Genomic DNA, 13,670 nt, shown 5'->3' with positions numbered 1-13,670 from the left:
TCTTTTTTTTTTTTTTTTTTTTTTAAAAAAAAAAAAAAAAACAACGTTTAGCTCTTTTGTCCAGACTGGAGTGCAGTGGGACGATCTTAACCTCCCACCTCAGCCTTCCAAGCAGCTGGACAACAGGCATGTGCCATCATGCCTGGCTACATTTTTCTTTTTGTTGTTGTTGCTGTTGTTTTTCAGATGGCGTCTTGCTCTGTTACCCAGGCTGGAGTACAATAGTGTGATCTCGGCTCACTGCAACCTCCGCCTCCCAGGTTCAAGCGATTCTCTCCCCTCTGCCTCCCAAGTAGCTGAGATTACAGGCATGTGCCATCATGCCTGGACAATTTTTGTATTTTTAGTAGGGATGAGGTTTCACCATGTTGACCAGGCTGGTCTCAAACTCTTGAGCTCAAGTAATCTTGGAAGCCACCTCGGCTTCCCAAAGTGCTGGGATTACAGGTGTGAGCCACCGTGCCCGGCGTATTTTGTATTTTTCAGAGACAGACTTTTGCCATGTTACCCAGGTCAGTCTGGAACTCATGAGCTCAAGCAATCTCCTGCCTTGGCCTCCCACAGTGCTGGGATTACAGGCATGAAGCACCATGCCCAGCCTCAATTCTGACACTACCTACCTGGATGTAGCATCAGGCTGCACAAACTGAGGGCTCAGTCACACACACCAGCCCTCTCCCTTCCCACCAGTCACAAATCTCAGCCTCCAGAACTTCTGACTTGTTTCAAGTTGGGGTTCCCACGACCTTCTCTTTGGGTTCATTTAATTTGCTAGTGCGGCCTGCAGAATCCAGGGAAACACATTTACTGGTTTCTTATGAAGCATGTTACCAGGCAGGAGATGGTGACTCACGCCTATAATTCTAGCACTTTGGGAGGCCAAGGCAGGCAGATCACCTGAGGTCAGAAGTTCAAGACCAGCCTGGCCAACATGGCAAAACCCTGTCTCTACTAAAAATACAAACTTTAGTTGGGTGTGAAATTACACCACTGCACTCTAGCCTGGGCTACAGAGTGAGACTCTGTCTTAAAAAAAAAAAAAAAGGATGAGCCAGGTGCGGTGGCTCAAGCCTGTAATCCCAGCACTTTGGGAGGCCGAGGCGGGTGGATCACGAGGTCAAGAGATCGAGACCATCCCGGTCAACATGGTGAAACCCCGTCTCTACTAAAAATACAAAAAATTAGCTGGGCATGGTGGTGCGTGCCTGTAATCCCAGCTACTCAGGAGGCTGAGGCTGGAGAATTGCCTGAACCCGGGAGGCGGAGGTTGCGGTGAGCCGAGATGGCGCCATTGCACTCCAGCCTGGGTAACAAGAGTGAAACTCCGTCTCAAAAAAAATAAATAAATAAATAATAAAAATAAATAAAATAAAATAAAAATAAAAATAAAGTATTACCAAGGATACAGATGAAGAAATGCGTAGGGTGAGGTATGGGAAAGGGGCATACAGCTTCCGTGTCCTTCCTGGGTGAGCCACCCCCAGCCACCTCCAAGTGTTCAGCTCTCCGGCAGCTCCCTGAACCCTATCCTCTTAGGCACGGGATAGTTGTGATTAGCAACCACACAGAAATGTGACTGGACACAAAGGGCATGATCTGATACTGACAGTGGAAAAACAGCAAGGCCTCAGATTCATGGTCTCTCTGTGCCCCATTCCTTCTTCTGTTGCGGGAATTGAGGGACAGGAGAGACCAACGGGTAGGAACAAAGTAGAATAAAATGTTGGGCTGGGCGTGGTGGCGCATGCCTGTAATCCCAGCGCTTTGGGAGGCCAAGGCGGGCAGATCACAATGTCAGGAGACTGGGGTCATCTGATCAACATAATGAAACCCCGTCTCTACTAAAAATACAAAAATTAGCTGGGCATGGTGGCATGCGCCTGTAGTCCCAGTTACTCGGGAGGCTGAGGCAGGAGAATCGCTTGAACCCGGGAGGCAGAGGTCGCAGTGAGCCGAGATCGCGCCACTGCACTCCAGCCTGGTGACAGACTGAAACTCCATCTCAGAAAAAAAAAAAAAAGAGTAGCATGTTTATACACAGCAGGCACAGAAGAGGTCTTCACCCAGGGGAGGTGGCTGGGCAAAGCGACGGAGCAGTAGTGTACTCTAACTAGTATTATAAGGAAAATGGCTGAGAAAATTGCTGGACTGAGGATTTCTAGCCACATTTACTCTCCTGATGATGTCCTAAGCCTCGGCCGTGCATAGACTAGTCAGCTTCCGGAGTGACCAGAGTGGGCCTGTTGTCATCCTTGACGGCAACTGGGTCGTGCCGTAGCATTAGCTTGTTGGGATGGTCTGGGTCCAGTTGGCTGGTCCACTTTTCTAGGGCTGCCGGCTTCAGCCGACTGTGGTGGATCGAAGATGTGATTCCTGCAACACAGGATAGATGGCAATCTCCTCTGAAGTGGGGGTATTGTGACCTGCAATCACAGTAGGTCAGACAACATTCTTTCTTGCAGGTAAGGGGTAGAGCCCCTTACAAAATGGGAGAATTGTGACCTAATGTCAGACAAGGTGCGTCACATTATTTTTTTATAGCCAACTCCGAGACGCAAGGTGAGAGAAGATTTTTGCCTTGGGGTGAAAAAGGGCAGGAGAAAATCAGAGAGGTTGTTCCCTGAGGCCTGGTTCAGAAATCTTGGCTCACCGCAACCTCTGCATCCCAGGTTGAAGTGACTGTCTCAGCCTCCTGAGTAGCTCACACTTCAGATGCCCTCCACAATGCCCGGCTAGTTTTCATATTTTTAGTAGCAACGGGGTTTCACCATGTTGCTCAGGCTGGTCTTGAACTCTTGGCCTCAAGTGATCCACCCACCTCGGCCTCCCAAAATGTGGGGATTACAGACATGAGCCACCGTACCTGGCCTACATGGAATTTTTTTTGTAAGACAGAGTCTCACTCTGTCACCCAGGCTGGAGCACAAAGGCTTGATCTCAGCTCACTGCAACCTCCGCCTCCCAGGTCAAGTGATTCTCCTACTTCAGCCTCCCGAGTAGCTGGGATTACATGCATGTGCCACCATACCCAGAACATTTTTTTTTTTTAGTAGAGATGTGGTTTCATCAGGTTGGTCTCAAACTCCTTCCCTAAGATGTTCGGCCCACCTCAGCCTCCCAAAGTGCTGGGATTACAGGCGTGAGCCACCGTGCCTAGCAATGACATGGAGTTTTTTGTTGAATGGAAGGGGAGACAGCCTCACTTTGTCATCCAGGCTGAAATGCAATGGCACAATCTTGGCTCACTGCAACCTCTGCCTCCTTGGCTCAAGTGATTCTCTTGCTTGAGCCTCCAAAGCAGCTGGGACTATGGACATGTGCCACCATACCAGGCTAATTTTTGTATTTTGTGTACAGACAGGGATTCGCCACATTTCCCAGGCTGGTTTCAAACTCCTGGGTTCAAGCGAACCACCCACCTTGGCCTCCCACAGTGCTGGGATTACAGGTAAGAGACGCTCACCTGGCCAGATGGCACAAATTTGAGAGCCATCACCTGAAGGTCCTTCTGCACAGGGAATCTTATGCTAATGTTCTTTATGCTAAAGTTCTTTACAAGAACATTACAAAATCAGAAAAAGTTTCTTAAAAGCCAGACTTTATTTGTATTTAAAAACAATGCTCAGGAGACTTAGTTCCAAAGAGGAAGATTCCAGGGTTTAACGTACAGCTACAGTGCGGTGCTGGCCATCACTGTCTGAACAGTGGACAGCTCTGTAGTTCCTGGGGGACTTCTGCTTCTGCGTGTCCCTCCTAGTCTCAGCCTTGTGATTTGCTCCAAGTTCTCATCGACTCTAACTATGCACAGGGCTGTCAGTCCAGTAAGGACAATAAAAAAAGCACCTATGGCTATCATTGTTAATCCAGTAGAGAAAACCACAGAGTCAGAAGGGTCCTGAACAAGAACAATGATTCCCAGAATCACAGTCGATAACCCTAAGCAGGTGACAAGCAGACATTCAGAGCAAGACAAGCATCGGAACTCCTGTCTTCCGGGTAATCTCATCCATGGAGAAGTTTGGGCGAGCTGGTTCATGGTGATGTTTTTGCTGCAGTGGTTAAGGGAAGAAAATGTCTATGAAAGCTCATATATAAAAAAGGTAAATAGAAACCTTTCTGCTTTGCTGTGAATTATATCTATTACGCATTTTCTTCTGTCTTTTTTTTTTTTTTTTGAGACAGAGTCTCGCTCTGTCACCCAGGCTGGACTGCAGTGACACGATCTTGGCTCACTGCAACCTCCGCCTCCCGGGATCAAGCTTCTGCTTCTTTGTGTCACTCCTAGTCTCAGCCTTGTGATTCTCCTGTCTCAGTTCCCTTACTAGCTGGGGTTATAGGCATGTGCCACCATGCCTAAGTTTTTTGTTTGTTTGTTTGTTTTAGTAGAGACAGGGTTTCACCATTTTGGTCAGGCTGGTCTTGAACTCCCGACCTCGTAATCCACCTGCTTCAGCCTCCCAAAGTGCTGGGATTACAGGCATGAGCCACCACGCCTAGCCTCTTTTTCTTTTTTAAAAAATGAGACAGGCTGGGAGCGGTGGCTCACACCTATAATCTCAACATTTTTGGCGGCCAAGGTGGGAGGACTGCTTGAGCTCAAAAGTTCAAGAGCAGCCTGGGCAACATAGCAAGACCCTGCCTCTACTAGAACTTTTAAGAAAATTAGCCAGGTGTGGTGGTGCATGCCTGTAATCCCAGCTACTCAGGAGGCTGAGGCAGGAGAATTGCTTGAACCCAGGAGGTGGAGGTTGCGGTGAGCCGAGATCGCGCCATTGCACTCCAGCCTGGGTAACAAGAGTGAAACTCCGTCACAAACAAACAAACAAAAAAACGAACAAAAGGCCGGGCGCAGTGGCTCACGCCTGTAATCCCAGCACTTTGGGAGGCCGAGGCGGGTGGATCACCAGGTCAAGAGATCGAGACCATCCTGGTTAACATGGTGAAACCCCGTCTCTACTAAAAGTGCAAAAAATTAGCTGGGCATGGTGGCTCGTGCCTATAATCCCAGCTACTCGGGAGGCTGAGGCAGAAGAATTGCCTGAACCCAGGAGGCGGAGGTTGCGATGAGCCGAGATCGCGCCATTGCACTCCAGCCTGGGTAACAAGAGCGAAACTCCATCTCAAAAAAAAAAAAAAAAAAGATTAGGAACACAGGCCAGGCGCAGTGGCTCACACCTGTAATCCCAGCACTTTGGGAGGCCGAGGTGGGCGGATCACCTGAGGTCGGAATTTTGAAACCCGCCTGACCAACAATGGAAAAATCTGTCTCTACTAAAAACACAAAAATTAGCCAGGCATGGTGGTGGTGCATGGCTGTAATCCCAGCTACTGGGGAGGCTGGGACAGGACAATCACTTGAACCTGGAAGGCAGAGGCTTCAGTGAGTCGATATTGTGCCATTGGACTCCAGCCTGGGCAACAAGAGTGAAACTCTGCCTCCAAAAATAAAATAAAATAAAATAAAATAAAAGATTGGACCCGGCTCAGTGGCTTTGGGATTACAAGTGGGTGGATTACAAGTGCTTTGGTAGCACTTTGGGATTACAGGTGGGTAATACCTCCTGAGGTCAGGAGTTCAATACCAGCCTGGCCATCATGGTGAAACCTCATCTTTAAAAATTTTTTTTTAAATTAAAAAATAAAAATAAATTTTAAAATAAAAGATCAAGAACACGAACTTGAAGGAGACTGGACAGTCACTTGAAGGAAATTTATCTTCTCTTCCACCACCAGGGGGACCCAGTAGGTACAAAGTTTACCAAGGGAGAATCTTGGGTGGGGACAGTGATTGCCAAAAGCTCCCCACAGCTGTGGCTGCTCTTGCCTTAGGGACGGTTCACTTGAGGTCACTGATTACTAGAGAGCCTCAGTTGTGGATTGCAGAACTCCATAGCCACCAACGTAAATCAAGTCCCTGTTGCGATTTTAACTGAGAGTCATGTGGCATTTTATCAACACATCAGAGCCCCTTCAAAAAAGGTTTGGCTTCTAACTAGTCGGATTCATAGCCAACTTCCAAATCAATTGTGTGTGTGTGTGTGTGTGTGTGTGTGTGTGTGTGTGTGTTTCTGAGACAGAGTTTTGCTCTTGTCACTCAGGCTGGAGTGCAATGGCACGATCTCTGCTCACTGCAACTGCTGACTTGTGAGTTCAAGCGATTCTACTGCTTCAAACTCCTGAGTAGCTAAGATTACAGGAGCGTGCCACCACACCCGGCTAACTTTTGTATTTTTTTTTGTAGAGATGGGGTTTCATCACGTTGGTCAGGAGGCTGGTCTTGAACTCCTGACCTCGTGATCCACCTGCCTCGGCCTCCCAAAGTGCTGGGATTACAGGCGTGAGCCACTGCACCTGGCCTTGTTTTTTTTTTTTTTTTTTTTTTTTTTTTTTTTTTTTTTTGAGACAGAGTCTCACTCTGTCACCCAGGCTGCAGTGCAGTGGTGCAATCTCAGCTCACTGCAACCTCTGCCTTACAGGCTCGAGGGATCCTCCCACCCCAGCTTCCCAAGTAGCTCAGACTACAAGTGCCTGCCACCACCCCTGGCTAATTTTTTAATGTTTTTGTAGAAACAGGGTTTCACCTTGTTGCCCAAGCTGGTCTCGAACCTCTGGTCTCAGGCAATCCTCCTGCCTCAGCCTCCTAAAGTGCTGGAATTACAGGTGTCAGCCACCACACCTGGCCCAGGTATTTTCTTTAAGTGGGTGATCATGACCATCAACTCCCTTAGGGATTTAGAGTCTAATAGATGTATTTGAGAATCAAATAGTTTTAGTTTCAAAGATCGCTGTTTACATAATTGCAAGTAATTATGTCTTTGCAACTGTATACGCTAAACATTGTAGGTGTCAGATGAAATACTAAGTGGAACACAGTTCGTCGCAAAACATTAGGGCAGGTCAGAACAAAAAAAAACAATGAAAACAATGACAAATACTAGTGGTTTTGGCCTTTTAGGCTTGAACTCACCTTTAATGACACCATTTTATTAATTTGGCATTTCATATTTTTTTTGTTTTTTTTTTTTGGTTTGTTTTGTTTTTTGTTTTTAGAGACAGGGTTTCACCATGTTAGTCAGGCTGGTCTTGAACTCCTGACTTCAGGTGATCCACCCACCTTGGCCTCCAAAGTGCTGGAATTACAGGCCTGAGCCACTGCACCCAGCCTCATATGATGTTCTAACCCTAAATTGCTGGTGAGTTTTGTAGCTGAATTTTCTTAGCATCTGTGGCTAACTGTGGTGTGTTCTTTAGTTTACTAACAATTTTGTTTCTGATTCCCCAATGTCTAGCCATCCTTACATTCTTCAGATAAGCTCTCCTAAGCTGTTATTATCCTGGTTAAGCAGTACGAGATGTCTTACATTTATCTTAAGCAAGACCAGGTGATAGGAGTTTTTTTCTGAAGAAGAAAACCAGCTTTGAGTACTGCAAATGTTACTTTCGCAAAACGACTTGGGAAGCTTTGAATTACAATGGCAATAACTCAAGATTTGTATGCACAATATTTTATTTTTTGAGACAGGACCTTGCCTTGTCACCTAGGCTGGAGTGCAATGGCATAGTCTCAGCTCACTGTAAACTCTGCCTCCTGGGTTCAAGCAATCCTCCTGCCTCAGCTTCCAGAGTGGCTAGGCCTAAGCCACCTTACCCGGCTCCCGGCTAATTTTTGTATTTTTAGTAGAGACAGGGTTTGCCATGTTACCCAGGCTGGTCTGAGCTCGGGTGATCCACCCACATCAGCCTTCCAAAGTGCGAGGACTATACAGGTGACCCAGTGCACAATATTAAATCTCACTGCCTTTTTTCTTCCAGTTTTTTTTTTTGTTTTTTTTTTTTTTTTTTTGAGACGGAGTTTCGCTCTTTTTACCCAGGCTGGAGTGCAATGGCGCGATCTCGGCTCACCGCAACCTCCGCCTCCTGGGTTCAGGCAATTCTCCTGCCTCAGCCTCCGGAGTAGCTGGGATTACAGGCACGCGCCACCATGCCCAGCTAATTTTTTGCACCATTAGTAGAGACGGGGTTTCACCATGTTGACCAGGATGGTCTCGATCTCTTGACCTCGTGATCCACCCACCTCGGCCTCCCAAAGTGCTGGGATTACAGGCTTGAGCCACCGCGCCCGGCCTTTTCTTCCAGTTTTTAGGTTTTCGTCTCTTCATCCAGTTTTAGGAACTTATTGCTTCCCATTATGTAGACTTAAGAATGTTGATATGAAAAGGGCATAATTCCCTTTTTTTTTTTTTTTTTTAGCTGATCTTTCCTGCCTACATTATTAAATGGCAAACTTTTTTTTCCCCCTGCTTTGCAGGAACATATTCATCTGCCACCTTTTTCCAAGAACCAGTTTTTCAGGACCAGGCACAGTAGCTTACACCTATAACCCCCACACTTTGGGAAGCTGAGGTGGGAGGATCCCTTGAGGCCAAGAGTTTGAGATTAGCCTAGGCAACATAGTGAGACCCCTGTCTCTACTAAAAACTAAAAAACATTTTTGAAAACCAGGCACAGTGGCTCGTGCCTGTAATGCTTACACTTGGCGAGGTCAAGGCAGGTAGATCACTTGAGGTGAAGAGTTCAAAACCAACGTGGCCAACATGATGAAACCCTGTCTACACTAAAATTACAAAAGTCAGCCGAGCGTGGTGGCATGCGCCTATCATCCCAGCTACTCAGAAGGCAATGAGCCAAGATCGTGCTACTGCACTCCAACCTGGGCAACAGAGACCCTGTCCAACAGCCTAACAGAAAAATAGTCAAAGGATATGAACAAGATACTAGATCTCTGAAGAAATACACATTGTGACTTAACATAGAAAAGATAGGAAGCCCAACTAACAATGTTAATATATAAGACAACCTTCTAAGTGACTTTCAAACACACTTAACAAAAAGCAAGCTACAAGTTTTATAAAAGAAATGGTAGCTTTTCTCACCTGGTATAGCAAGCAGCTTTTTAGGTAAAATAAGGTCAGGAATAGTTTCCCCAAAACAGCCAGACGCTCTCTGTCAGGACAAGCTGTCCTCGGTTAAAAAGATAGTCAATGAGCTGTGTTTCTCTTATACGTATTAGGCTCTTGATTGGATAATTAAAATAACCCAGATTCTCACGAGCAGAAATTTTCACACATCAGGTTCAATTTTTTTCCCTTAATTCATCCAATAATGTGAATGCCTCTGTTCTATAAACGTTGAAGAAATTCACTTCTCACAAGGAGAGACTGGGGATAAATGCATATAGCGGTTCAAGTCAATGCTCCCATGTAAAAAAATAAAAAATAAAAAGAAGAAGAAATAAAAGATCTGTTTTACCCTGGTTGGCTTTTAGTTGACCATTTCATTTGGTTCACCTGCTGAGAATTTGAGAACGATGTTACTACCAGGCAGTGAAGACGTTACAGAGAGGCAAGATGACTTCTAGCTACTGTATCCCTCCTCGGCTGTTTCCCAGCCCTAACTCAGCAGAAGAATCACCTGGCCTCTTGGTCAAAACATAGCTTCCTAAGTCCCACATATATACAGTAATTCCAGTTAAGCAGGTCTGCAGTGAGACCAGGAGTGTGCATTTTTCAGAAACACCACCCCCATGACCAGGGGACTTTAGACATTTTTGTCATGCTCTTAATGATAGACATTTCAGAGGGATGAGTTGAAGTAGGGCTGGCATTTGTTCACCACAAGTCATACCATTGAAGGAATCTTGGAAAATACAGACCAGAAGGAAACAAAGGGAGAAAAATACTTAAGCATAGGAAAAAATTTGTTTAAAAAATCAAGGTATTAAATATTAACTGTGGACCGGCTCCGGTAGCTCACACCTGTAATCCCAACACTTTGGGAGGCTGAAGTGGGTGGATAATGAGGTCAGAAGATTGAGACCATCCTGGCCAATATGATGAAACTCCTTCTCTATCAAAAATACAAAAATTAGCTGAGTGTGGTGGCCTGTGCCTGTAGTCCCACCTATTTGGGAGGCTGAGGCAGGAGAATCACTTGAACCCGGGAGGCAGAAGTTGCAGTGAGCCAAGATTGCGCCACTGCCTTCCAGCCTGGGTGACAGAGCGAGACTCGGTCTCAAAAAAAAAAAAAAAAAAAAAAAAAAAAAAAATTAACCGTGTTTATGCTTAGGAAGTGGAACTATGTATGTTATTGTTATTTACAGATTTTATTGACAGACTAAGAGGTGCAGAGGACATTAAAATATTTTCTAATACAATTCCCATTTTGAAGATAAAAAATTGGCCGGGCACGGTGGCTCAAGCCTGTAATCCCAGCACTTTGGGAGGCCGAGGCGGGTGGATCACGAGGTCGAGAGATCGAGACCATCCTGGTCAACATGGTGAAACCCCGTCTCTACTAAAAATACAAAAAAACTAGCTGGGCGTGGTGGCGCGTGCCTGTAATCCCAGCTACTCAGGAGGCTGAGGCAGGAGAATTGCCTGAGCCCAGGAGGCGGAGGTTGCGGTGAGCCGAGATCGTGCCATTGCACTCCAGCCTGGGTAACAAGGGTGAAACTCCGTCTCAAAAAAAAAAAAAAGAAAAAAAAAAAAAGCACTGGCCAGGCACAGTAGCTCATGCCTGTAATCCCAGCACTTTGGGAGGCTGAGGTGGGAGGATCACTAGAGGCCAGGAGTTTGAGATCAAACTGAGCAACGTAGTGAGGTACTCCATCTCTTTTTTTTTTTTTTTGAGATGGAGTTTCGCTCTTGTTACCCAGGCTGGAGTGCAATGGCGTGATCTCGGCTCACCGCAACCTCCGCCTCCTGGGTTCAGGCAATTCTCCTGCCTCAGCCTCCTGAGTAGCTGGGATTACAGGCATGTGCCACCATGCCCAGCTAATTTTTTTTTTTTTTTGTATTTTTAGTAGAGACGGGGTTTCACCATGTTGACCAGGATGGTCTCGATCTCTTGACCTCGTGATCCACCCGCCTCGGCCTCCCAAGGTGCTGGGATTACAGGCGTGAGCCACTGCGCCCGGCTCCATCTCTTAAAAAACTTTTTTTGCTGGGTGTGGTGGCTCATGCCTGTAATCCCAGTACTTTGGGAGGCCAAGGGGGGCAGATCACGAGGTCAAGAGATCGAGACTGTCCTGGCCAACATGGTGAAACCCCGTCTCTACTTAAAAATAGAAAAAAATAGCCAGGCATGGTGGCGGGTGCCTGTAGTCCCAGCTACTTGGGAGGCTGAGGCAGGAGAATTGCTTCAACCCAGGAGGTGGAGGGTGCAGTGAGCTGGGATTGTGCCACTGTGCTCCAGCCTGGCGACAGAGTGAGATTCCGTCTCAATAAAAATTTTTTTTGTTTAATTAGCTGAACATGGTGGCTATTCAGGGGAATGAGGTTGGAGGATTGCTTTAGCCCAGGAGGTCGAGGCTGCATTGAGCCATGATTGTGCCACTGCACTCCACCCTGGGCAAAAGAGAGAGAACCTGTCTTACAAGTAATTTTTTTTAAAATTTATTTTCTTTCTTTATTTATTTTTTTTTGTTAGAGACGGGGTTACTCCCTATTGGTCAGGCTGGTCTCGAACCCCAACTTCACATGTTCCACCCACCTCAACCTCCCAAAGTGTTGAGATTACAGGCATAAGCCACCGTGCCCAGTCACAGGTAAAATTTTTAAGTGTAACTGTAGATTTTTTTTTTTTTTGAGCTAGAGTCTCTGTCACCAGGCTGGAGTGCAGTGGCACAATCTCGGCTCACAGCAACCGCCACCTTCTGGGTTCAAGCGATTCTCAGGCCTCAGCCTGTAATTCCAGCACTTTGGGAGGCCTAGGTAGGTGGATCACAAGGTCTAGAGTTCAAGACCAGGCTCGCCAAGATGGTGAAACCTCTTCTGTACTAAAAATACAAAAACTAGCCTGGCATGGGGGCAGGCAACTGTAATCCCAGCTACTCAGGAGGTTGAGACAGGAGAATCACTTGAACTCAGGAGGTGGAGGTTGCAGTGAGCTGAGATGGTGCCACTGTACTCCAGCCTGGGCAACAGAGCAAGACTGTCTCAAAATAAAATAAAATAAAAATAAAAAAATTAAAAATATTGTATGTGAGATGTCCTACAAGCAAAAAAATAAATAAAATTAAAAATTAAAATTAAAATTGACATGGGGCCTCACTATGTTGCTTACACAGATTCTTTCTAGAAAAGTGTGAGAGGCCGGGTGTGGTGGCTCATGCCTGTAATCCAAGCACTTTGGATGCCAAGGTGGTCAGATCACCTGAGGTTGGGAGTTCAAGACCAGCCTGACCTATATGGTGAAACCCCATTTATAATAAATAAATAAATAAATAAGTAAATAAATAAGAAAAGTGTGAGAAACTTTTAGCTTGGCATTGGGAAACTGAATGGTTTACGATGAATGCTGGTTTTTGTTCTTTCTTTCTTGTTTGCTTGCTTGCTTTCTTACTTCCTATTTTTAAAAGACAGGGTCTTGCTATGTTGACCTGGTTGGTCTTGAACTCCTGGCCTGAAGTGATCCTCCCATCTCGGCCTTCCGAAGTGCTGGGATTTATAGGTGTGAGCCACTGCACTGGCCTTGTTGTTTCTGTTAACTTTTTTTTCCTAGATGATGTCTCACTCTCTCACCCAGGCTGGTGTGCAGTAGCATGGTCATGGCTCACCACACCCTCAGCTGCCAGGGATGAAAGTATTCTCCCACCTCAGCTTCCCAAGTAGCTGGGTCCACAGGGGGGCACCACCACGCCCAGCCAATTTGTTTCCTGAGACAGGGTCTCACTCTGTCACCCAGGCTGGAGTGCAGTGCAGTGGCACAATCTCCATTTACTGCAACCTCCACCTCCCAAGTTCAAGCCATTCTCCTGCCTCAGCCTCTTGAGTAGCTGTGATTACAGATGTGCACCACCATGCCTGGCTAATTTTTGTATTTTTAGAAGAGACGCGGTTTCACCATATTAGTCGGGCTGATCTTGAACTCCTGACCTCAAGTGATCTGCCTGCCTTGGCCTCCCAAAGTGCTGGGAGTACAGCTGTGAGGCACTGTGCCTGGTCATCCAGTCAGTTTTTTAGTTATTTTTAGAGTCAAGGGCCTGCTGTGTTGCCCAGGCTGTTTCTCAAACTTTTGGACTCAAGCCATCTTCCTGCCTTGATCTCCCAAAGTGCTGGGATTACAGGTGTAAATCATCGTGCCCAGCCCTCTACTAGCTCTTAAGCACTGCTTCAGTGGTCCTGGTTTTGCTGGGTATAGTTAGTTACATTTTCTTTTTCTTTTTTTTTCTTTTTTCTTTTTTTTTTTTTTTTGAGACAGAGTCTTGCTCTGTTGTCCAGGCTGGAGTTCAGTGGCCCGATCTCAGCTCACTACAACCTCCACTTCCCAGACGCAAGCAATTCTCCTTCTTCAGCCTTCAGAGTAGCTGAGACTATAGGTGTATACCACCAGGCCTGGCCAATTTTTATATTTTTAGTAGAGACAGGGTTTCGCCATGTTGGCCAGGCTGGTCTCAAACTCCTGACCTCAGATGATCTGCTCACCTCCACCTCCCTAAATGCTGGAATTATACAGGTCAGCCACCAGGTCCAGCCACTTTATTTCATTTCTGTTTCTGAGGTCCATTGCTCCATTCAGTAGAAAAGGGGTGGCTTGGAGAGGATTTGGCATCCTTCCTGTGATCTCCATCTCTACTTCCCCCAAAATGCACAACCTAAGTTTAAAAGTGA

The 13,670-nt window shown here is 46.3% G+C and overlaps 1 long non-coding RNA gene across 1 annotated transcript; it reads right to left on the bottom strand.

Moving 5' to 3' along the window:
- Positions 1-3,585: 3,585 nt before the first annotated feature.
- LOC101027861 (uncharacterized) lies at positions 3,586-9,712 on the bottom strand. The gene is made up of 2 exons (XR_012513003.1): positions 8,934-9,712; positions 3,586-4,049 (listed from the first exon to the last, which is right to left on the bottom strand). It is a non-coding gene; the product is annotated as an uncharacterized LOC101027861 (long non-coding RNA).
- Between the last annotated feature and the right edge of the window lie 3,958 nt (positions 9,713-13,670).

Source organism: Saimiri boliviensis, chromosome 12 (assembly GCF_048565385.1).
Source record: "Saimiri boliviensis isolate mSaiBol1 chromosome 12, mSaiBol1.pri, whole genome shotgun sequence".
Lineage (NCBI taxonomy): Eukaryota > Metazoa > Chordata > Mammalia > Primates > Cebidae > Saimiri > Saimiri boliviensis.
Note: the sequence above shows the minus strand (reverse complement) of the source record. Positions and strands in the feature narration are given on the sequence as shown.